General features: G+C 35.1%; 1 protein-coding gene and 1 long non-coding RNA gene across 2 annotated transcripts in view; one reads left to right on the top strand and one right to left on the bottom strand.

The window, feature by feature from the left end:
- LOC108531589 (neural cell adhesion molecule 2) overlaps positions 1-25,295 on the bottom strand; it is a 599,158-nt gene that overhangs the window by 367,802 nt on the left and 206,061 nt on the right.
- LOC108531590 (uncharacterized) lies at positions 329-12,274 on the top strand. The gene is made up of 5 exons (XR_001886218.1): positions 329-427; positions 816-942; positions 6,531-6,659; positions 11,164-11,285; positions 11,919-12,274. It is a non-coding gene; the product is annotated as an uncharacterized LOC108531590 (long non-coding RNA).

Genomic DNA, 25,295 nt, shown 5'->3' with positions numbered 1-25,295 from the left:
AGATTTGAATTGGACTAGAGTCCTGGCTCTTAGCATATGTAAGTCATCTATGGTTATGGTAAGGATTAAATAAAGTGTGTGTATAGATGAATTATCACAATTCCTGGTAAATACCACAGTATTTTGTTTCTCCTCATAAAAATAGCTTGCTGGAAGTCAGACATGCTTTTGTTAAGCAAGAAGTTTCTGTGCTTTTTAGAAGAAATGGCTCAAGAACTGCTAAGTTTGTATTCGGGGAGGAGATGGTGTTGACTTTGGAACTGAATTCTAATAAAGGTATAATTTTAAAATAGTATTGATNTGGAAGTCAGACATGCTTTTGTTAAGCAAGAAGTTTCTGTGCTTTTTAGAAGAAATGGCTCAAGAACTGCTAAGTTTGTATTCGGGGAGGAGATGGTGTTGACTTTGGAACTGAATTCTAATAAAGGTATAATTTTTAAAATAGTATTGATGTGTAGGTTTATTTAGTACTGAGTTTAAGATTGTTAAAATGTATTTAGCAATCTATGAAATAAACAGCTGGTGGAAACACTTGATAATACTAATCCATGTCTGTGTGTGTGTGTGTGTGTTTGGGGAGAGTATCAGTAAACTCCCGTACTTCTCCTATATGGAAGCTACCTTGGCATCCAGCCTAGTAGTTTCTTCCATTTCCCACCCTCCCAACTTCTCCCTCCTCTGCCTTACCCCACACCACTGGTAATATATCAAAGTATCCCTTTGAACTACAACACATTCTCCCTCTAGGGGAGTTCTAGTAAATAAGATGTGCTCCACCTCATTGCCTTTTAATGACATTTTGACATTCCTTATAGATTACAGGACTGGGCAACGGTCCAGCTGACCTGTCCTATAATAAGTCTCTGGTTGCCCTTCTTCAAGATAAAGTGCTTCATTGTATTTCCAGTCAACAAAGAGGCCCTGCCTATTGTGATAATCAAGGTAAACTTGTCCTCCTGAATCAGATCTCACCATCATGGTACTCTTAAATAACTCTGAAAGAAGAAATTGTTCTTGAAGTCTCTTATACTCCTTAAGTTTTTAATTACTTGTACTTTATGAAGAATTCTTACAGTAAATATGTCATGGAGTGTGCTGGTGCTCTTAAATATCTCAGTATTTTGAAAATCATTAAATAAATTAGTTCATCAACTTATAGAATCTAGGTGATGCAAGTGTTTTTCGGTTATGAACCTCAAATGATCAGGTAGTTTAGAATTATTTCCATTTGTAAATAAACACTGCATTTTAACCTTTTCTGTTTTCAATCTATTGCCTAAGTTCAGTAAGTACAAAAGAGTCAATATTTAGCAATGGATACGGTCTTGCCAAATTAACCCATTTTTCTAATAAAATGTCTTAATGTAACTTGTATTTGGTTAGAGATAAGAGAAAACAATATATCGCACATTCAAGTTTGATCTATCAATGCACTTCCATTATTTCAGGGCATGAAAAGCAATTGTTTATTTTCTATGTCCTCCTCTAAGACACATTATGGAGTATGAGCTCTTGACTTCCACAATGGAAGGTTGGCCAGTCCTTCCAATTCCATACTAATCCTCAGATATGGCTAAGAAATTCTAAGTATGTGCTTTGGACAGGTTTTCCAGGATGTTTTAGTCCCAGTATCTTGCCATAATGCCATGTTGCTGTCTTTGGGGGTTGAGGGGAAAGCAATAATATGCCAAGTATCATTTTTGGGGAACATCGCAAGACTCGGCTAGTGTCTGCCACTGTTTCCTCTCCTCAGTTTTCTGAGGGACACTTCTCAGCCCTTGTATATTTTATCTTATGTGTAGAACACACATATTCTTTCAATTTTTTAACACAGAGCAGAATCAGAGTTTTTATAATAGCAGACTATAAAAGAATAGAATTTTATAACAGACAACCTTTGCAATAACCTAGACCTTTGTTGGTGGACCCATTTCCATGACTAGCTGCAAGTCTCCCTGTCCTTTTCCCATCCTGCCTCATGTGACCAGGACAAGCTCCCACCCATACCAGATGTCTCACTATACCTTAAAACCCAAGCTAGGCTGGGCATTGTGGCTCACACCTGTAATCCCATTACTTTGGGAGGCCAAGGAATTTGAGACTGGAAAACATAGCAAGACCCAGTCTTCATGAAAATAAATAAATAAAAATAAATTAACTGGGCATTTTGTGGTATATCTACATTCTGAGCTATATGGGAAGCCGAGACAGGAGGATTACTTGAGTACAGAAGTTCGGGGCTGTGGTGAGCTGTGATCCTGCCACTGCACTCCAGCCTGGGTGACAAAACAAGACTCATCTCATAAGTAAATAAATAAAACCCAAGCCAAATCCATTATCAACCCTAGAAATGGCAATAAATTCCTGACCCTAGCCTAGCGACCATTAGCATTTCATGTTCTCAAAGTTATCTCTTAATAGGATGCTGAGAGTGGGGAATGTCAAGGTGTCGATAAAGCAATCACATTAAAGTACAAAATCAATATATTTCACAGATTCAGAATTATTTTTACATGAAATCACAGCATACATGAGGCATCAATGTGCCAGTCCAGGTTAAAAAAATGATCCTGTTCAACCCCTGCCTATTAAGGATACAAATCTTATAGCCCAATGTCAACTAGGTTTACATTATTGAACATAGAACAAAGAAAAAGAAAAAATATTTATAACAGTAAGCAGATCATTTTAGGTTGAATCTAAAAACTTACTGAGTATTATATAAAATGATACAATGAGAAAATTATATTGAGAGTTTTAATAATTAAATTGTAACTTATTTTTATATGGTTATTTTAGCCTATAAGCTAAGCAGATACAGGGAGAAAATGTCAAAGGTTTTTTTTTTGTTTTGTTTTATTTTGTTTTCTTAAGGTCTCCTCTACAATAATCTCCACAAAAGTAGTTCCACCTTTCAAGTTTTCACGGTTTTAGAATCAGAATCTGATATCATCAAATAAACCGACTGAATAAAAGCTGAAACTTACAACCATGTATATTTTACCATAAAGAAGCTAAAATAAAAAGATGCTGTCTTTTACCCAAGGTCATCCTAACAGTGAAAACAAGAAATAAAATTATGACATTTAGTAGATGGCAGCCCACTCGGGCTCTAAATATTACAAAGTCTTCTAACTGGTATTAATATTACAACAGAGACATCAATTCCTCCCTCCCCTGCTGCCTAGTACAGATTGGATTTTATTAGTCTAAAGACATTTAAATGGTTTGAAGTGATAATTAAAACATACTTTTAATATATTCTATTTTATTCATTGTCAGTTGACTCAAGGTCATACATCATTGTCCATTGTTACATTCCACAATTTAAACATTTTTATTGTAATTTGTACCTTGGAAATATTTATAGCTTAGTATATTTTCAATATATTTTGGAAAATTCTTTCTAGCAACTGATTATAAATAACTTCAAAGGGGCTTATGATCTAACACAACATTTCAATTAAGTTGGTTACTCAAGTTCACAGACACAAAAATTTAATAATGTATTAAACAGTTATTTAATAATTCATAGGCATAGTTTTGCTTATTTAAGTTGGAAGAATGACAGTCATACCTGTTTTACAGAACCCATTAAAAAGCACAATTAGGTCAATGTTTCAGAGCTTCTGTTTAATTCTTCTTGACAAGGCATATGAAAAAGAAGAGACTAAAGCATCTGTATTGCCCTGATAATATGCAGTTTACATTCAACTATAATATTTAGTGTTTCAGCCAATTTTTAAGAATATGAGTTATACGATATTTTACTATTTGGGGAGGTGAGTGTCTTCCTGTATTTAAAGTTTTAGTTTTCTTTCCTCACATACTCTCAGTCTCCTATTGACTGGCCGGTCCTCATGCCATCCTGGAACAGGTATTTGGAATGGGTACCTGAATCAGTCTACATAATCCATAGCTTAAGTTTGCGCTTGCAGGTCAGAGATTTTTATAAGCTGTCAATAACTTTGCGTCCTGTTCCCAACAGTCAGGATCTTATTAAATTCTCTGTGGGAAAGCATACCTTACTCCTTCGTTCGAGTAGTTTACACTCTTGTTTTGTTCTCTTGTGTTACAGGCACAGTCTTGATTCCTTGCTTGGCATGACAGATTCAAGCAGTGTCTTTAATTCCCATTGACTATTCAAGTTCCATCTCTCAACACCCACCCTAGTGGTAGATCACAGGATAATTGTGCAGATATACAGACCAATAAAAACATCCAAGATAGATAACATTCTGCTTCTTCCTAAGTGCCAAAAATTACCAACGTACACATTCTTTCCCACTCTTTAAATTACACCTCTAGTATGCTAAACCTTTTCCCAATTAATAAGACAAATTTTATTTCAACATAACAATATTCTGATTAATCTGTATTAAATGCTGTATGCATGCAAACAATTATGACTACATAATTGATAAGGTGTCTTGTACTGCACCTCCATTTTATTTTAACACTCAATAATAATCACAATGTCTATAGTTTAATTTTTTATTTTCTAAAATAAATGTGAAAATTCTTAAAGATGTGAATGGATGTGGTTTTGGCTTGTTGAGATACTGATAAATACCTTGTATAGTCTACAGAAAATGATATTGGCAATCTCTTCATCCATGTGCAAATTATTTGCTTATAAATTTAATAAAACATAATTTAATATCTATAATACTCTGATTTCACTGTAAATGTTATAGATACCAGACCAAGAAGTGCTTCATATTATTCCATTGGGTTCCTGTTGAATATATGTGTGCATTCATCCTTTAATTAATAAGGCTTACAAAAATAGTTACATTTTCTCCAATTTCTATACTAAAGAACTAAGGTACAAATTCAAGATATCCTACATTCCTAATTGTGATAAATTTGAAAAAGTTATAAAACATGTAATTTTATGTCGCAGAAGCATATAACAACACCTGTAACCTAAAGCCATTAAAAAAAATTCAGTTCCCTAGGCCTAGTTCTTAAAGCTTGTTTTGCCCCATGAATTTAATGTGGGTGGTGTTTCTGATGCTATTAAATGTTCAAATCCAGTAAGACTATGTGATATTTCAATATGCCAACGAATCTTTCTTCAAGGTCACAGCAGCATCATGGATTATAATTAGTTTAGAATAATTAGGTGAATCAACTATAATTAGGTGAATCCACTTTTATATCCTTCCATATACAACTAATTTAAATAAGTTTTTGAATGCTGTTTGAATAGTTAAGTGATAATAGAAGTTTTCAAGAGCTTTCACAACTTCATGTTGTAAAAAATCTGTCCTACACAAGGTGTAATAGTGAATTTATTATTACAAAATAAGAATTTATAACTTTGATATGAAATTTAATGTATTACAAATGAAAACAAAATGCAAGTTAACCATCATTCTATCACCCACACGCTACTCTGAATACTCTTCATTCATTTAACTAACATTTGCTAATTACCTATGATGTCCTAAAAAGCATAGTACGTAGTTTAGAAGACATGAAATTGAATAAGTTGCTAAGAGTACTGTTACAAGCTGAATGTTTGGGTCCCCTTAAATGTCATATATTGACACCTAATCACCAATGTAATAGCTTCAGGAGTTGGACTTTTGGGAACTAATTAAGTTACGAGGGCAAAGCTTTCATGAATGGGATTAGAACCCTTATATGATAAGCCACAGGGAGCTACCTTGCCCATTCTACCATGTGAGTACACCGCTAAAAGCTGCCATTTGTGAAACAGGAGGCTCATCCTCACCAGATACCAAATCTGCTGACACCTTAATCTTGGACTTTTCAGCTTCCACAACTGTGTGAAATACATCCCTGCTGTTTATAGGCTACCTCAGTCTATGGTATTTTGTTATAGCTGCTGAATAGGGTAAGAAAATCACTCTTAACAGTTCTTAAAAGTTTAAAGTTGTTCTTAAAATATTCAAGATCCTGGATATTTCTTCTAAGTAGTCAAATATACAGATGTAAGTAATGTATAGTGTTAATTGCATTTCCTTGTTTTCCATTTCAAATGAAAACAAGTGTAGGCTTTATAATGTATCTCTAGTTATTAAAAATTATCTAAACTTAAGATAGAAGCCACATAATGTACACAACAAAACAGGTCTTAAACAAAGATGAAGTACATCAGACTGCCCAAAAAAACTTAAAGGTTATAGTCCATCAGTTTCTGATTCAACTGGTATGCAGTAGTGTTCACAGACTAATATAAATTAAAATATAATTCTAAAGTGTCACAGTTAATTCTGACATGTTGATAAACAATGTAAAAACTAAATACAGTTTTATGAGAAAATTGTGATGAAGAGTCTGCAGGTGTATGTAGAAAATCAACAAATGTTCAGTTTGGGTATTAAAGTATATTTAATTTTTGTTGACAGGTGAAATATAATATCCACACCATTATTGGTAGATTAGGAGAACAAGAAATGAAAAAGGTTTACTGTTAGACTCTTTCTTGTGTGTACATGTCACACATACATATACATGGGAATGTTCACCTGCAAATATATATGTGTGTCATTTTGCAGAAACTTCCATCAAATATCTCAGAAGTCCATTATTAAAGTGAATGATATGTGTGCTTAGAAAAAGAGAGTTCGCACTTACACAAAGGAGGCAAAGAGTGAACGGAAAGTGGAAATATCTACTTAAAAAGGGTAAGTTCTATATTTACGTAAAAATTGTAGTCAGGAGAGTTACAGCAGCTCCTTGCTGTGCATAACACACCAAAAAGCAATTAAGGAAAATATTTGCCAGATGGCTGTATGCAATGATATGAATAAATTGGCAATAGCCCAATTTTTCTAAAATTTTTTTCTATATAATAAAGAGTAGATGTATCACCAGTCTGAAAAAGGTTCTTTCAAATAAAGTGGACAGTTGAACTTTGGTATATGTAAATATTCATGGCAAAAACTAAGGGATCTGTGTTAATCTGAATGTCAAGTTTAGATGACACATTGTCAGAATATTGGCTAGAATCCAACTCTAATTTTCAATATGGCTTTCTTTTCAGCCTTAAAAAGCATCATGACTTTGAAAATGTTATTTACAAAACAGTGAGCAAAACAAATACCTTTCTTCCAAAGAAATCCCTTTGTCAAATTGATTTTAAAAGATTATGCAACACAAGGTTAAATAATACGTGTTTTCTATCAAGTACCCTGTATAAGAAAGCTACTGAAAATCTCAAAAATAAAATATGACCATATAAATAAATTCAGCAATAACTAGAGCATCATAAATAATAATATTTATATTTTCATTATATGGCATGGCTCTCTATAAATAATTGCTATGCCAAGATGGCAGCAGCGGTAGATGTCAAAGGACGAGATGCTAAAATTGTAAGAACCAAAGGAGATAAAGGTAGAATAACTTATATGTGAGCTCCGACTCAGCAAATACCCCTATGGCAAAACTGAAGATGGAGCATATGCAGTAACTGGAGGTAAAAGTAAACCAGTATGTTATAAGATACTTGTTGATACTCAATAGACACTTCTTGAATGAATGAGTAACTTTCAGTGTTAACTATGGTAAGTATTCTGTCACAATATCAAAATGATTTGTTCATTAATAAAAGGAAACAAACAGACTTACATGGTTGTAAGTAAACTGATTACATATTGGCATAGCTCTAAGGAAGAACTCATATAAAATGAATACTATTAAATATTTGTAACTTAAGTTACAAATAAGCCTCTACAGTCATAAACCAACCAATCTGAACCACAATGATAAAACATAAAAAGATCTCAATACCTATATATTTTAAAAAGTAATCAGGAAAAAATCTTAAGTCTTATCTGTCTCAAATACTGACATTTTAATTCTTTACACTGTTGCCGCCTATTATAGAACTTCTACAGAAAAGCAGCATCTCCTAGAGTTTTTGTAGTTTCTTTACTCATAAACTATTGATTGAGCAATAGCATGTATTAGGAAATGCAATAGACTCTGTGATCCAGGAATGAATGATAAAAAATTTGTAACCCATAGGAAATGAGACTACTGGGCAATTGTATAAGCAGTTCTAAATTCACTTACCCTGATGTCTTAGCAGTTCTAAATTCACTCACCCTGTATAAGAAATGATACTCCAAAGGAACTTTGTACAGGCAAAAACAAATGCCATTAAATCCATGTGTGGAAAATCTGTGTGGTTTACGCCTACAGGCTTTCAAAAACGGTATATTCTTATCTTAGAGTATAGAGGTTTGTTTTTCAGATTTTCTAGGTGAAATATGTGAGCATAAATAAATAATAATCAGATCTAGAGCTAGTAATTAACAACAGAGGCAAGAAAACAAGACAAAGCAAAAGCCATAGATAGGTAAAAGGAGCCAATTAATTTAAAAGTCAGATTCCTCTTATACGGGAGTCCTTCATATTTTAATTTTTAAAATATTTGTGCCAAGAATTCATTTAAGAGTCTAGTGACTCTCACAATTATAATTTAAATCTATAAAATCAAAGAGAGTTCCAAAAATACCAACTATATCATATAGAGTTCAGTCCATTAAATTGTTGGTGCTCTTGGACTCCAGGTTAAAAACTGAAGATTGGAGTAGCCTGTGAAATTGGAGACAACTGTTATTAATAGTGATGGTCACAGTGGCAAATAACCATATCTGATATACCCTGATAAAAATATGTGAAATATATATCCTAGAAATTCATCCATCCTAAATTAATATTTTTAATAGATATTGCTGAAATGGAAAATATCCACTTATTAATATTTAGGATTTTTCATTAGTGCAAGTTAACAGTTTGAGAATTTAACCTAATTTTTTTAAGTTCAACCTATTCAAAATTAATTACTTTTTAAAGCATAAAAACAAAGCATGGGCCAGGCTCTGTGGCTCATGCCTGTAATCCCAGCGCTTTGGGAGGCTGAGGCAGGCAGATGACCCGAGGCTGGGAGATCGAGACCAGCCTGACCAACATGGAGAAACCCTTTCTCTACTAAAAATACAAAATTAGCCAGGCGTGGTGGTGCATGCCTGTAATTCCAGCTACTCGGGAGGCTGAGGGAGGAGAACTGCTTGAACCCAGGAGACGGAGGTTGCGGTGAGCCAAGATCATACCATTGCACTCCAGTCTGGGTAAAAAGAGCAAAATCCTGCTTCAAAAATAAACATGGAAATTCGCTTTATACTCAAGGCATGTAGTTATAATACTGTAATGATAAGTATTGTAGCTCACATTTATTGAGCATTTATTTGGTGCCATGCACTATTTTAAGTGTTTTACATTTCTTGGCCTATTTAATCATCAGAACTTCACTAAGAAGTGTGTACAATTATCATCACCAGATTTGTATGGTGGTAAACTGAGGCACAGAGTAATTTATACAAAGTCACAAAATTGGTAAGTGGAGGTGCATTAATTTTAACCCTGATATTCCAGCTCCAAAGCCAACACTGGCTCCTCACGACTCTCTAAAACCACTACGTTATGCTCCTTCCCCTTTTAAAGAAGGTCCTGTAAGGCTTGTGCTTCTCAACTCCAGATTCCATGAGATTTGCAAGAAACATTTAGGCGGTACTGATGCAGAGACCTCATCCTAGATACTGATTCTCAAGTTTGGGATGCAGTAAGACCACCTGGAAGTCTTTTTTTTAACATGATTTTGAGACCATCCATATTTTTTGATTTAGAAGGTCTAGAGAAATAGCAGGGTTTAGATTTCTAAAAAGTCCCCAGATGATGCTGAAGCTGTAAGTCCAGAGACCATTATTTGAGACCTAGAATGCTGGAAACAGAAAATCTGAAGTGAGTGCATCTCCTTAAAGGATTCAAACGTGCAGATAGGAATGAACCACTGCTTTATACTATCTACTTCGTTAAACATGCTGTGGAAGATTACAACAGTATATACTAACAATAACTGGGGTTGAACTACATTGTGTACCCAAGTTTAAGGATCACAGATATCCCTCTAGTGAATATTTAATCGGCCTGAGTCTTCCAACTTCTTTCCTTCTGGATAATAATTTTATTGCCATTAATTCACTACACAAACATATCACTATTGTCCTTTAGTTTGTCAGAATTTCATAGTCACTTGTTGTTATGGAGTCCTATTCAGATTGCCTAAGCTGGGATTCCCAGGAGGTAAACTTGCTGTTTTGTGATTCTGGCATTCACCTACTGGTCACAGGGCACGGCATCTATGTCATTAGGAGTATTCCTTACAAAAAGGCAGTGGGAGCAGCATAATTGAAAATCATGATCTTGGGGAATTGTGTTGCTTTAGGTATAAACTATTTCATACCAGCTCAAAGATAAACTTCTCGAATTGGATAATAAACTCATATTCATAGTCTTGCTTCTCGTATTTCCTAATAACTAATAAAATAAATTGTACACATGCATGGCAAAGAAATGGGATGAAAACGGGAAAGCTGTTTCACTTTGGAGATGTGCTTAGTTATCCACACATGCGGTATTAGGAAATATCTGTAGTCTCTCATTAAGTTTCACTTTCATTAGGGTATTCTGTTATCAAACTGCTCTGAAAGTGAAAGTATATATTAAAATCATAAAAAGTATTCTCCAATTATGCATTCATTAATATGCACTCTGATACATAATGTTGGAGAAGAAAGATCTATACAAACATTATCACTACATCCAAGAATCTGTGGACTAGGGTTAGAAAAGCATCAGACAAGAAAACTATCTCACACACACACAAACATACACACAATTTATAAGACTAATTTTATTTCTCAAAGATGAAACCACAATGCTATTGGGAGGGTTGACACTTCAAAAAAAAAAAAAAAAAATGAAAGACCACATTAATTGGAATTATTTTTTAAGACAATCTTTTTTCATTTTGTCACTAATTGAGTCAAATGATTTTCTATAAAATACAAGATAGCACTGTAGTAAGTTAAATGGCAAAAAAAGTTTATAAATATAATCTGCATTTTCTATGTGTCTGATTTCATGTTTCACAGTGACCAGAAAGTTCTAAGGCTTTACAAATTGCATTTGACAGTTTTATCTGTCCAGCTATTGGTTTCTATCTTCTTTATTTCTTAACCCTTGTAAAGTAACAGCTAGAAAAACTGCTAATGAAATACAATAAAGATTTCAGGGCTTTTTTTTTTTCTGGCATGGGGTTGTCTTATTCGGAATTCTCAGAACCCATTCCTGAGAGTTGATGGACTACATGAGTCATGCGACTTCTGAGAACCCTCACGCAGCACTTCCTGGCATGAAGGAAGTGTTGTGACCCATGCAAGTCCGCTTGACTGTTTTCCAAAGTAAGTGTCATTTTTTTCAAAGTGCATTTCTATTTATTCTTTCACGGCATTGTTACTAGGGGTCAAGTCTGGGTTTCATGGCGATAGTTATCTGTCAGCTGAATTAGTCCAATCTTAACTTTACCTTGGTTATTACTCTCTTCCCTTTTTCTTTTGGGCTGCCTCCTTGTGAATTAAAAAAAAAAAAAAAAAAAAAAAAAAGAGCGAGAGAGAGAGAGACATTTTCTTTCTTGGAATCCCTGACAATTTGGGGCGGTCTTGATGGAGTGGCAAAATTATCTTACGCTAATATGCGCAGCAATGTAATTAAGAGCATGTGAATTATCTCTTTAGTGGCCACTTATGAGAGTGTAAACAATTGTATAAATACTTAGGAGTATTTAAAGAGCCAGATTCTAATGGTGAACCATTTTGTCGAACAGAAGACACGAAATGTGACATAAATAGCTCACATTCATAAGTATAAGAATATCAGACAATGATAGAACAGGACAACAAAAACTTGTGTTAATAAAGTTTTTACAAACCGACATACGTCTATCCTATTATACTGGAAATAATCTATGCAGTGGTAATGTGTATTTCTTATGTAGATATTAATCTTACTTTATTATTTTTGTGTTCTTTACTGAGGTCATGAAGAAAAATCATTCAAAGTTGATTGGGTCTACAGTCTGAATGAGATCACTACTCTCAAGGTTAGTCATTTTCACAGGAAGACGCTTTTCAGACAGGTCATCAGAATTGGAGGAAGACCCAAGACAGGAAGGCGTAAGAATCCTGTTTGCCTCCATGTCTTGCTCCCTTGGGCCTGGATGCTAAGCTTCAGCCGCTTTTTCTCCAAGCTCAGTCGTGAGGTTTTTCATCTCTACCCAGGTCTGAGCCACACAAGTCCGCATTTGGAATACTTTAGATACGGTTGTAACAACCTGCTAGTAGCACTGTGTATGTGTGTTTGCATATGTCTGTTTGTCTACCAGTCATTTCAAAATCTCTGGCCCTTATGAAAAACAGGCAAGTTTATTAATGCAGAGCTCTCTGATTGTTTTATAATTGGAAACATTTTGCAATGAAAGACATTAATAAAACCCGAATCCAAAAAAATATTCTGGATATATTAGATGTTCCTTAGAAGTGGAGGAGGACTGACTCTTTCCATAAACTATAAATGAAGATGGGGATATCGAAATGTAGAGTGATCATACAATGCATACAAACTGGGTTACATTTAAGACTTTACAGAGAAATGAATTTTTATCCTAGGACAAAAATCATAAATAGGACTGTTCCAGCAAAGCAGAACAGAAGGCAACCCTACATACAGGAGCTCTGAACTGAGCCTGAATTTGCCACCCAGATACAAAATGGAAAGTTAATTTTCCATGTTTGTGTCCTTTTATTTGATCTCTGAGACAGTGGTAAAAACTCTCTTGAATGCTCCGTTCTGTTCTCTGACATTTATGTTCATTCAGAAATCTCACAGCAAGTACTTTTATTTTATTTTTTATTTTTTATTTTTTATTTTTTTTTTGAGACAGAGTCTGGCTCTGTTGCCCGGGCTGGAGTGCAGTGGCGCGATCTCGGCTCACTGCAAGCTCCGCCTCCCGGGTTCACGCCATTCTCCTGTCTCAGCCTCCTGAGTAGCTGGGACTACAGGCGCCCGCCAACGCGCCAGGCTAATTTTTTGTATTTTAGTAGAGACGGGGTTTCACCGTGGTCTCGATCTCCTGACCTTGTGATCCGCCCGCCTTGGCCTCCCAAAGTGCTGGGATTACAGGCGTGAGCCACCGCGCCCGGCAGCAAGTACTTTTTTATGTGCTAAGTTCCGTGCGTTGATTTGAAGGGTGTACTGTAGACAATACAGAGAGAAACAGGGAAGTTTATAGCCACATTAGGCAGGGGTCTTAAAGAACACATGAGGTCTGTTTTTTTCTGTTCCCACAGCCTTACTCCAGTCGTTATTATCAACAGACCTTGAGAATAAAGTGAATCTTGAGGACAAGAGTCAGAATGATAAGAATTATTTTTTCTCCATTGCTAGCCTTGGAGAGTCAACGCTTCATTTTATTAAGTGAACTAGTAGGTTTCCATTCAACTTCTAAAGCATTTTAATTCACCTTTCTATAAGGTTATTCTCTATTCAAGGTAAGAAAGCGATAATTCAATGCATTTTTTATATCATTTCTTTCCAGTAAAATACATTCCAGCCAACTTGAAAGAACACTTCCATCCACTGTATTCTACATGATTATTCTTACTCAAAGTAAATGGAAAAAAGAAACTTATACTTACTTTAATTGTATTAAAATGCAAATTGATAGAATCCAGTTAACTATATTAAAAATGTAGAAAGGACAGACCACCAAATAAATATACACACACACACATATATATACTTTACATATTTAAAAAATAACTACATTCTGTTTAGGTAGATGAGTAGCAGCTGAAAAAATTCTGAAGAATAAATACATACAAAAAAGACATAAAAATAGTTGTCATATATGTTAACTCACATGATTACCCATAAGAGTGATATGAACCAGGTAAAGTAGGAAGTTTTAATATTAACATAACTCGGCAGAGGAGGAGACAGGCATGGAGACCACTGGTTGTATCTCCAGTCATAGTAACGGTAAAGGCAATCTTCAAACTCAGTATTTTGTCACGAAAGGTGCAATGCTGTCCATTTCACAATGGCTAAATGATATTAGGCTCCGTGTTAGCCATGCTCAAGAGCTTCCCTCCCAACCCGCTCAGTGGTTGCCTAGAAAATCCCTCAGCTAGTGTTTAGTGTTTCTTACGATCCCAAACATCTCTAGATTCTCAACTCGTTAGCCACAGATTTGGAAGGGAATTGGCAAGGCTTATCCCTCATATGAGAAAACACAGAAATAATGTGTTAGACCTTGCACAGTCCTATTTTAGATAGAAAATGCAACGTGTTCATCAGGATTTTAGGTTTGAAATCCCTGAGTATTGCTTTATTTCTATGCCTCTTCACATATGGCTTTATGCTTGGAAGATTTAACAGAGAGTCTTCTCTTTGGTTATAAAACATATTTTGTTTGCCTCATGTATTTGTCTGTTTCTGCACCTCTATAAAGGAACACCTGAGACTGCCTACTTTATAAAGCAAAGAGGGGCCGGGCATGGTGGCTCATGCCTGTAATCCCAACACTTTTGGAGGACAAGGTGGGCAGATCAATTGAGGTCAGGAGTTCGAGACCAGCCTAGTCAACATGGTGAAACGTCATCTCTACTAAAAATACCAAAGTTAGTTGGGCATGGTGGTGGGCACATGCAATCCTAGCTACTCAGGAGGCTGAAGCAGGAAAATCACTTGAACCCGAGAGGCGGAAGTTGCAGTGAGCTGAGTTCGTGCCACTGCACTCCAGCCTGGGTGACAGAGTGAGACTCTATCTCAAAAACAAAACAAAACAAAACAAACAAAAAAACGAGGTTTAGCTGGCTCACAGTTCCACTGGTTCTATGGGAAGCATAATGGCTTCTGCTTCTGGGGAGGTCTCAGCAAGCTTTTCTCATAGAAGACGGCAACACAGGAGCAGGTGTATCTCATATGGTTGGAGCAGGAGGAGTGAGGGGAAGGTGCTACGTGCTACACACTTTTAAACAATGAGATCTCACAAGAACTCACTCACTACCACAAGAACAGCACCGAAGGGGATGATGTTAAATCATTCATGAGAAACTGCCCCCATGATCCAATCACCTGCCACCAGGCCCCACCTCCAACACTGGGGATAACAAGTGGGCATGAGATTTGAGTGGAGACACAGATCCAAACCAATTCACCTCAAAATACAATCACATTTTATTTTGATAAAATGTGACTTTTCAGAGGTCTGTGCTCTCCAGTTTCCGATCCCCGCCATATCACCGCCACACTCACCACTTGATACTTGAACCCACTTACTCCACAGGCTATTCACTTGGCTCCTTTGGAATTTGATCTTGTGACCCTAGGGCCTAGACTATACATTTGTTGATGAGATCCATACATCTTATGTCACAAGTTGGATTCTTGGTGAAGCAGACTCCAAGAAACATCTAGTGCTGAAGAACCAACCCCTGTGGAAAGGAGGGCAGGAAGCAAGGATTGAGAAGAAAGAAAAATTCAACCGTGATGTAAAATGAAGGCCCAACAGGTTCAGCAATCCTCATAGGAAGCTGTGGAGCTGAAATGGCTCAAAAGAGTTATCTTGTGTTGGGAAGAAATGGTCAGTCCCTTTTGCCCAGTCCCAATCAGTTATTGGATGTGGGTTACCCCAGGAAGGACATGACTCCTGGTGAGGTAGCTCTCTGCGGTTGAGGCAGTCCTTAGAGGTGCTGACAGCTAAGTCTGACAAAATTCACAGAAGGAGGAGCAGCAAATTCTTTCTTAAAGCGGGAACTGAGTGAGGTTTCTCAGTGTCTATCATGCTACAGGACCTTAATCACACCAAAAGGTTTTTGGTTAGAATTTAAATCAGGTAGGATTACAAAACTTCATACACTGATCCAGCTAAAGTTGACTGAGAATGTAAAATATATTTTAAGAAGTCAGATTATTTTAATTATTTAAACTCAGATCTTAATCACCTGTGTCACAATTTTAAACTACCTCTCCATCCTCATTATAAGTACATATGATCAATGTAAATCACAGTTTTATTTCATCATTCAGTGACTTAATTCCTAGGTTTGGCACTTTTGAATGTATAAAACTGAGAAACTATTACCAGAGTCTAACATTTCATTTTTACACTTTGGAGAATGCATTACAGCTACAGCAATCATGTCTGGAGTACTGCACATGCTGTCAAAATACATGTTCAAGAGTCAGTTGATCAAACACACATCAGAATAATTTTTAGTCATATCATTTTCTTATCATTTTCTACAAAATAGAAAATGTCTTTCAGATTCTAGATTTTGCTTTTTATTTATCATAAAAACTTAGTTCTTGCTAATGGTGTTATATTAATGTCAATTTTTAGACTTTTATGCCCTTGGGATGATTTGTACAGACAGACTCTCATGTCATAATAGAAGCAAAACTACAGTGATATTGAAAAGAAAAATGCACATTCATTAATTATTCTGCTTTTCCTTTGAACTCTGTTTTTAACTGAATATTTCATTTTCTATGAATGTATTTCTGTATAGGTCTTTAAGGATGAGATACAAACCCAAAGCTTTATCTGTAGAACAATTTTACTGAAAGTTGTAAGCATGGCATGCTTTTAAAATTCAGTTTTTTCCCCCTAATTCCACAGTTTAGGACACTAAGTTGGGGGTTATGTTTGCTACATCTTAGCAATTTTACATACTTATGCATGTTTATTTCTTTGAGGTTCCGTTTGTTTCCCACCAAAATATGGCAATACGAACAAATGAATGATGTTTGTTTCTGTTCTCCATTTCCATATTTCCTCAGTGGTTGCTGTAACACTCATTCCCTAATCTTAAACTCATAACATCCTCTCTACTCCTTTCATTATCATTCATTTCACAGATAAAACTGGACACACAGAAATATAAACATTGCATAATCTAATTTATATACAGATCTAAAAAATTTGAATTCATAGAAGCAGAGACTGAAATGATGGTTGCCAGAAGCTCAGGGTGATGGAAATGGGAAAATGTTGGTCAAAGGGTACGAACTTTTAGTCAAAAGACGAAGAAGTTCAGAAAATCTTATGTACAACATGAGTGGTGATGGATGTTAGCTAATTTGATTGCAGTAATTATTAGACAATGTGTGTGTGTATGTATGTGTGTGTGTGTATATATATATATATATATATATATAATCACTCCCATTGTATACCTTGAAAAAATAGATATTTTTTAGCCCATATTTGTCAATTAAATATTTAAAATTTAAAAATGTAAAAAAAAATTTAAATCTGTCAAGTTTGTGTTTCTCAATTTAATTTTGTACATATTTAATATCATAGCTACCAATTTTGTACAAGTTTAATACCATAGCTACCAGTAAGATTTATTAGTGCTATTGCACTCTGTGGAAACACTGAGTGTACAACAGAGTAATAAGGATAAGGATGGGTTTGCCCTTACTAGTTAAACTAACTTGAACTAGTTAAATTGTGTGTCCATTTATCTCAGTTTTCACATCTTTATAAAATAAAAGTATATGAGTTTATAGATTTAAAAAGTTTAGGTCAAGTCCTAAGATATAATCAGAACTCAGCAACTCTCTTTATAAATGTGGTTTCATTCATATCCTTATGTTTCCAAGTCCCTCTAGCCTGAAATGATTTTCTCATAAAGAATCAGAGAAATGAATAACCACATGGCAAATTAAAATATACTTAAATGAAAACAAAACATACACTAATTGCAATTACAGTTTTAATAGTAGAGAAATTAGAGCTATTGCTGAAGCTTAGAATTTGTCCTACTATGAAACTATACATTGTATTCCATGTATATGGAACTAGACATTAGGAAAGTATGTCTAATGATAAGATTAAATGTAGATTGTATGTATCATCATATTTTCATTCTTTCTCGTTGCTTTCTTTGTTTTTGGAAAATTATGTAATTTTTTGGTATTTTGATATGAAATTAAAACAATTTAATACAAAGCACATAAAATCAGCAAGATTAATAAAACATTTTAAATTCAATACCCATATTTAATTGTAACAGTTATATTCTCCTCAAAATTTGATATAATAATGCAAGAATAACAATATGTTGGGAATTTCTCAATAGAACTGTAACTGTCATAAAAATGAAAAGAACTGAGGCCGGTGCAGTGGCTGACGCCTGTAATCCCAGCACTTTGGCAAGGAGGCCAAGGTGGGTGGATCACGAGGTCAACAGATTGAGACCCTCCTGGCCAACATGGTGAAATCCTGTCTCTACTAAAAATATAAAAATTTGCCGGGCATGGTGACATGCACATGTAGTCCCAGCTACTCGGGAGGCTGAGGCAGAAGAATTGCTTGAACCTGGGAGGGAGAGGTTGCAGTGAGCCGAGATCGCGCCACTGCACTCCAGTCTGGTGACAGAGAGAGACTCGGTCTCAAAAAAAAAGAGAGAAAAAAGTGATCTGTTTAATGGAAAAACATATAAGACTTCAAAGTCTGAAATATGAGAATAATTAACAATAATCAGAAACAGTGCATATAAAACAAAAAAGAAGTAGTCAGCAACACTGTTTTATTTTATTTTACTTATTTATTTGGCTTCCAGTTTTTATAGTAAACTCACTGTCTCAATTATTTTCCAATATTTATTCTTGACATTTCTTNCAAAAAAAAAAAAAAAAAAAAAAAAAAAAAAGAAAAGAAAGAAAGAAAGAAAAAGAAAGAGAAAAAGAAAAGAACTACCCTTTTATTCTCACATTATTTTCAACTGTTTTATGAGGTTTTTCACTTATGTTTTCCTTGTTATGACCACAATTATTCCCAGGACAGGCTGTACTTAACTTCCCATTTCTGCAATCATGACTAAGTAGCTTTGTCTTTTCTTCCCCCTTAGTATGGCTAAAACAGGACAGAATTTACAGGAAATTTTATTATTTATTTTGTCATATATTAAGACAAATAATAATCTAATAAAATACCAATATTGCATACCTATAATCCTTTCATTCATTCAACTGTAATCCGAGTGCTTATTATGGATGTAGACTGGCTAGACAAGATAGACACAGAGAACTTTTCTGTTACAATGGACTGGGATAAACAGAGAGATGGGGATAGTTAACTTGAATAATCCATAAAAGGAGCTTTGTTTAGAGCCAATATCTACTAAATTCAAAACTACGTATTTTGAATAGAAAAGTTAATCTGAAGAAGGATATAGCCCACGATCGGTAAGTATGAGTAAAGTATTTTTGCATCTTTCTTAAAGTTGTGTGCCTGTGTCTGGTCTGTCAGTTTATTCCCCTTGCCTCATAACGCCAGGATCTACAGAAAATATCTGGAACCTGGTGTTCTGGTCCAGGAAACCTCTTTCTCTCAAGACTCTTCTTATGTGTAATTATTAGGTCTGTATGCCTGACTTCAACTTGCAGGTTCACTGTGACCTCTTCCCATGCTAGAACCATGTCTTATTCACTCTATTCACTCAGGGTTGTTGTTGTTGTTGTTGTTGTTTTGTCCTTCATCATCAGTCTCAGCCCTTTGTGGATTTTTGTTTGTTTGTTATGCTGTTCTGTCCAAAACTCTCCCTTTATTCCTCGTTTCTCTACAACAAACATCCCAATTCTCCGCATCCTGTTCAGCTAAACTTTTTGTAAGTAATGCTTATTTGTGTTGCCTCTAATTCTCTGATTCACTTCTAAATCCTCTTCAGTTTGGTTTCAGCACCCACCACTGCAACCAACAGGCTTGCTCAATATTTCAATTACTTCCATATATTAATGTCATATGTGGACTTTATTTATTTACTCTATTTACTCTAAATGCTCTATTTACCACCTTCTTTTGAAACAGTCTCCTCTACACTTTGCTTTAGAGCACGGTCATGATTTTTATCCCATCTAAATTGCTTTTCTTTCTCACTCATTTGCTTTTTCTCCTCTCATCAGGTTTTCATTTTGTTTTGTTTTGTTGTGTTTTGTTTTTGACAGAGTTTCCTTCTTGCTGCCCAAGCTGGAGTGCAATGGTGCAATCTCGGCTCACCACAACCTCCATCTCCGGGGTTCAAGTGATTCTCCTGCTTCAGCCTACAAGGTAGCTGGGATTACAGGGGCGCGCCACCATGCCAGGCTAATTTTTTTGTATTTTTAGTAGAAATGGGGTTTCTCCATGTTAGCCAGGCTGGTCTTGAACTACTGACGTCAGGTGATCCACCCACCTCAGCCTCCCAAAGTGCTGGGATTACAGGCATGAACCACCGCACCCAGCTTCTCTTCAGGTTTTAAATATCAGTCCTTTTCTCTATTTGGCTTAGGTGATCTAACCCATTTCTCCTCTATGTCAACAAGTCAAAATGTAACATTGTTCATCCCCCACTGGGTTGCAATCATCATAAGGACAGTGATCTCATCTCTCTTGTTCTCATTTGTATTTTCAGTGCCTGGCTTTATTTCCTGCTGCACAGAAGAAACTCAATAAATACTGAGGATGTAGAATAAATTAATGATGATAATTAAAATTAACGAAAACAAGCCAAAACAAATAGTGCCAATATCTTTCATAGAACTCTATCTAAAATATCTCTGATTTGCAGAGCTTCACAAATCCTACCAAAGAAATCAGATAATTCTTACAACTGCTTTAAATATCACACAGTTTTGTATGTATGTAAATTAAAGGCATAACATTAAAATTAAGTTGCATATAGAATAATTGATTTAAAGTAAAGCATATCAGTTTGTCCTAAGGAAAAAACACATATTTAACTATATAATTATGAAAATTTTAATTGTTTCAGAAAACATTGTTACATGCTTGAATATGGAAAGGTCACAACAGGATTTGAGAACATTAAGAAAAGAAGTCAAGGAAATCCATCATTGGTCTTATAGCCTATAATCAGAACATCATTACAAGCCAAATGAGTGTAATTTGTCACTTTGAAAATTCTCAGGTTGAGAATCAGGTCATTTCAAATACCAATTTTCACAGGGCAAACAGGTCAGGCAGTCCACCTGTTCTGTATATTTCTCCCAAATAACTTTCAAAGTGGTTGACTTTCTGTAAACTATCATTCATTGCTAAAGGGACCTCCTGACGGTTTCCTTCCCACAGCCTCCATTTATAATTAGCTTTTTATATTATATCTAGAGAGAGAATTATTTGTAAAAAGCTTTTAGATGGTAGTTTGACAGTATCTAATAAATACTGTACGTAAATATACACAGCCTTTGATCTAACATTGTCAGTAACAAGATATCCAACTAACTGTAATTTATAACAATATTAGCAACAATAATTTTGTGGAACTTTACATGTACTTTACATATGCCACTTTACATATGCTAGGAATTCTGCAACCCATTTATTCCTCAAAAGAGCATATAAGGTACATGCTATTCTTAGACTCATTTTACAGATAAGAAAATTAAGGCACCAAGAAGATAAATAAGTTGTCCAAAGTCATCCTGTTAGTAAACAGTAGAGCTAAAACTTGATCCCAGGCAGGCTTGTTCTAGAGCTTCTTCTCACTTCCTGCAATAGACTATCTCAAATATACACATGAACTTAATTATGTCCGTGGAAGAGAACTGGGAAGATTCCTAATCCAAACCAATAGTGCATACTTAATCTCCTTCCAAGTGTATTGTTAGCACCAGTTGTAATAAACAACCAGAACACTGAAGAAGAGGACTCAGAGTCGAACCAGAAGAGCAAATTTATTTTTATCCTATTGCTTCATTCAACTTACTTAGTGATGAAATTTCTTCTCTTGCCCCTGGATAAAAAGTTGGGCATTGAAGATGGGTGGATAGATAAGAGAGGTAAAGCAACTAAGATCTTATTTGATTGGTAACGTCCAAAGATAGCTCTTGATTCTTGGAACTGGGGGATGCTTAAAACTAACTCATTTGTTCAGAGCACACATTCTGTAGGTTTTTGGAAATGTTTCCTCATTTGCACTAACACTTACAGATATTGCTTATTCACTTTTTACCAGTCAGGGGCCAGTGGTTTCTCCCCCACTTCTGCCTGGTGAGTTTTCATCGCCCAATTGCGTAGAGTCTAAATCAAGTCCCTTCTTCCCCAGTGAATGCATCTCTTCTGCATAGTCCAAATTTGATCAGTGTAAACACATATGCATTCTTCTCTTGGATATATTGCAGAAATTAAGAATGATCGCAGCCTAGCAGAATGCTCTCCTTTGTTCCATTACAAATACAAATACAACCACCTTGCCCATCTATCATCCTACAGACCACTCAGAAACTAGGCAGACAGAACTTTACGGTATTGCTCTGACATTAAGAGACACATACTGAGATTTCTATGTAGACTAGTTAAAGGCTGACCAGAAAAGACAAGAGCATGAACTCACATCCTTGCCTTGGCATTAGAATGGAGTAAATTACCGGCAATTTTATCCAAAGAAATTCATTTCAAAAATACTCTTCTATAAACTTATCCAACAAATTCATCGTTTTATGATTTCCAGTGGGTGAGGATTTAAGAGCAATACAAAAATAATCAGGTTTAGGATCACATTTGAAAATGTGAATCTTGCTTAACTTTGAATTATGATACTTTCCAAAACTTGTTAAAATCAAGTCTGGAATTTATGTTTTGTTTTGTTTTTTTTTAATAGAGACGAGGTCTTGCTATGTTGCCCTGGCTGGTCTCAAACTCCAGAGTTCAAGGGATCCTCCTGCCTTGGCCTCCCAAAGTGCTAGGATTACAGGCAGGAGCCAGCACGTCTGGCCAAGTTTGGAAATTTTAACATCCTCTTATTAATCCTTGACATCCTCATTTACACAACTTTTAAATCTTATCTAGAAGCAAAAGAGTGTTATATTTTCAGCCATTATTAACTTCAAAGGCACCCTTTAAGAAATGACCCAGTTTTATTTTATTTTATTATATATTAAAACTTCACTTTCAACATATTTGCTATTAAAATAGAGACCAACTGAACAAAACATTAAAAATAGAATGGTTTAATACCATTGATTTGGCTTCAAAAGACACAGTTTCTTATTATTTTCTATGGGATTAAAGGCAAACCTCCCAACCTGATGAACTTTAATATCTCATTTGTACAAAAAAGAAGTGAGACGAGATAAATGCTAAAGTTTTATTGGTTCTAACACTGTATAGTTTAAAATGCACATGTGTTCTGTTGAATGCGTGGACTCCCTGGAGGGTTCTCATAAGTTTCTGGGCTAGTTTCCAAGACACCCGCCCCATTTAATCTGCCTTACTTTTATACTTTGTATATAATGGGGCCTTACATCAAATTGAACTTGAAGAAAAGGTTCTGTGCTCTGAAGGTTTTTAAAATTTATTTTTTAATTACCACTCAAGGCACATTATATCTAGCTCTTTATATACCTTTGTTTCTTAAATGAACAGAACCAGTCACATATCTTGCCTTGTGTATCCTGTGATCCACAAGATGCATATGATGTAATTAGCTCTGTCCTTCCTTGCAATTCACTGGCATTTGGGGCTATTTTTAATAGTGCTGCTATGAATATATTTTTGTTGCAAGTGTATGGAAGAGCAGAAAAGTTGGGTCATATTACAACACAAGCTTTGGGAGATGTGACTAAACCATTTCCCAAAGTGATCGTCTGGCTGACTTTGAAAGTGAAAAGCAAATAATAAATGTTGATAATTATTTTTCCATAAAAACTAGAAAATATAAAGGAAAAGGTAATCTTTTACAAGTAAAGTAGAAATAATTATAGAAGGAAGACTGCAGTTTCAAAAGTCATACTAGACATGGGTCATTACAAGACAGTTAGCTAAACATGAAATTGAGTACCTGAAGAAAATGGCTCATAACCACATGCCTTAAGTTTGAAGACCCTTCAACATTACTCTTTGCTAATCTCCAACTACTCTCAAAAGTAACAAAGTAACAAAGCCCCAAATTGGAAACTATGTGACTGCCAATCAGTATTAAAGTTTTAAGTGTGTTGTATTATGTTCACACATAAATATACTGTACGGTAATGAGAATTAACGTCTAAAGGAATATGCATAAAACTGGGTAATTTTCAATATATATTGAAGAAAAGGAATAAGAAGAATGTGTAATATACAGCTCCATTAATATACAATAAAAATACAGCCCAAACTAACATTTTAGAAGACAGGATAGTGATAGTTAGCCAGGTCAAAGTGAGGAAGCAGGTTGCAGTGGTAATAACATAAGAGATGCTTCTGGAGCACTGATATGGTTCTCTTTCTTGACGTAGATTCCAGTTATTTTCAGTTTGTGACAGTTCATAGAGAGATAACTTTAAAATGCATGCATTTTTCTCCATACCTATTATACTCTCAAAAGTAACAAAGTATAGAACAAAAATGACATCTACAACATATGGATGAACATGATTTTAGACAGGCACTCTTATTAATTTCAGCCATAAATCTAAAAAAAACAAAACCCACCAACAGTGAATATCAGTTTTTGTAAGAGTGTGTTAAATGTTAGATTTTATTTCATAACTGCAGAAGATTAAATTGTCATTTTAACTTGCTTTGAGGTACTATCAAATGTCTGGGAAATGTATCATTATTTTGCATATGCACATTACTCTCATCCTACTGAAAATATGGTGTCATTTGTCCACACTGACTAAATTAGTGCTGACTCCTCTATCACCTCGGACAAATGCATCTGTAAGTGTGGTGTATTTACAGCCATCCCTCCCACTCCAAGTCAGAAACTTATTTTTAAAAATAGGCTATAGAAGTGCTAAAATGACAGTATTTGGTGAACAATTTTCAAAATAATACAATTCATTTTCTCTTCCTAGAAATAGCCTAGGGTTTTCAATGTTGATTCATTTCATTAGAACAAGAGAAAAGGAACAATTTCTTTCAATATTAATACTCTAGGTATTTACTAGAATGGAAAATTGTCAAGAAACTGGGATGTCACATAGAGACACTGTTATTTGAATGTTAATTCTTTCCAATCAATAACCATCCTGATTTTAATGTGCTATAGAGGTCTGGATTAGTTATTATTAACAATGGTTGTGCATTAGAATCACCTGGAGAGGTTAACCATATGTATTCATGCCCAGGTCTGCATCCTGTGCCAATTAAATCCGAATCTATAGGGGGAGCCCAGACACCAGATTTTAAAGGATCCCCAAGGTGATTCTAAGAAGCAGCCCATTTTGAAAACCATTGTATGACGCTATCAGCCTTTAATGTGCCAAAATGTACTCCGCAGTGAAAACAGAGAATGTTCACCACTCTTTGAAAGTATCAAAAAAGATTACTTTTCCTTTGCTTTTTTTTTTTTTCTTTTATAAATCCCAACTTTAAAGCACTCCATTGGCAAGTGAAGTCATTAGCATTTCCCATGTCG

This window comes from Rhinopithecus bieti, unplaced genomic scaffold (assembly GCF_001698545.2).
Source record: "Rhinopithecus bieti isolate Rb0 unplaced genomic scaffold, ASM169854v2 scaffold_7212, whole genome shotgun sequence".
NCBI lineage: Eukaryota > Metazoa > Chordata > Mammalia > Primates > Cercopithecidae > Rhinopithecus > Rhinopithecus bieti.
Note: the sequence above shows the minus strand (reverse complement) of the source record. Positions and strands in the feature narration are given on the sequence as shown.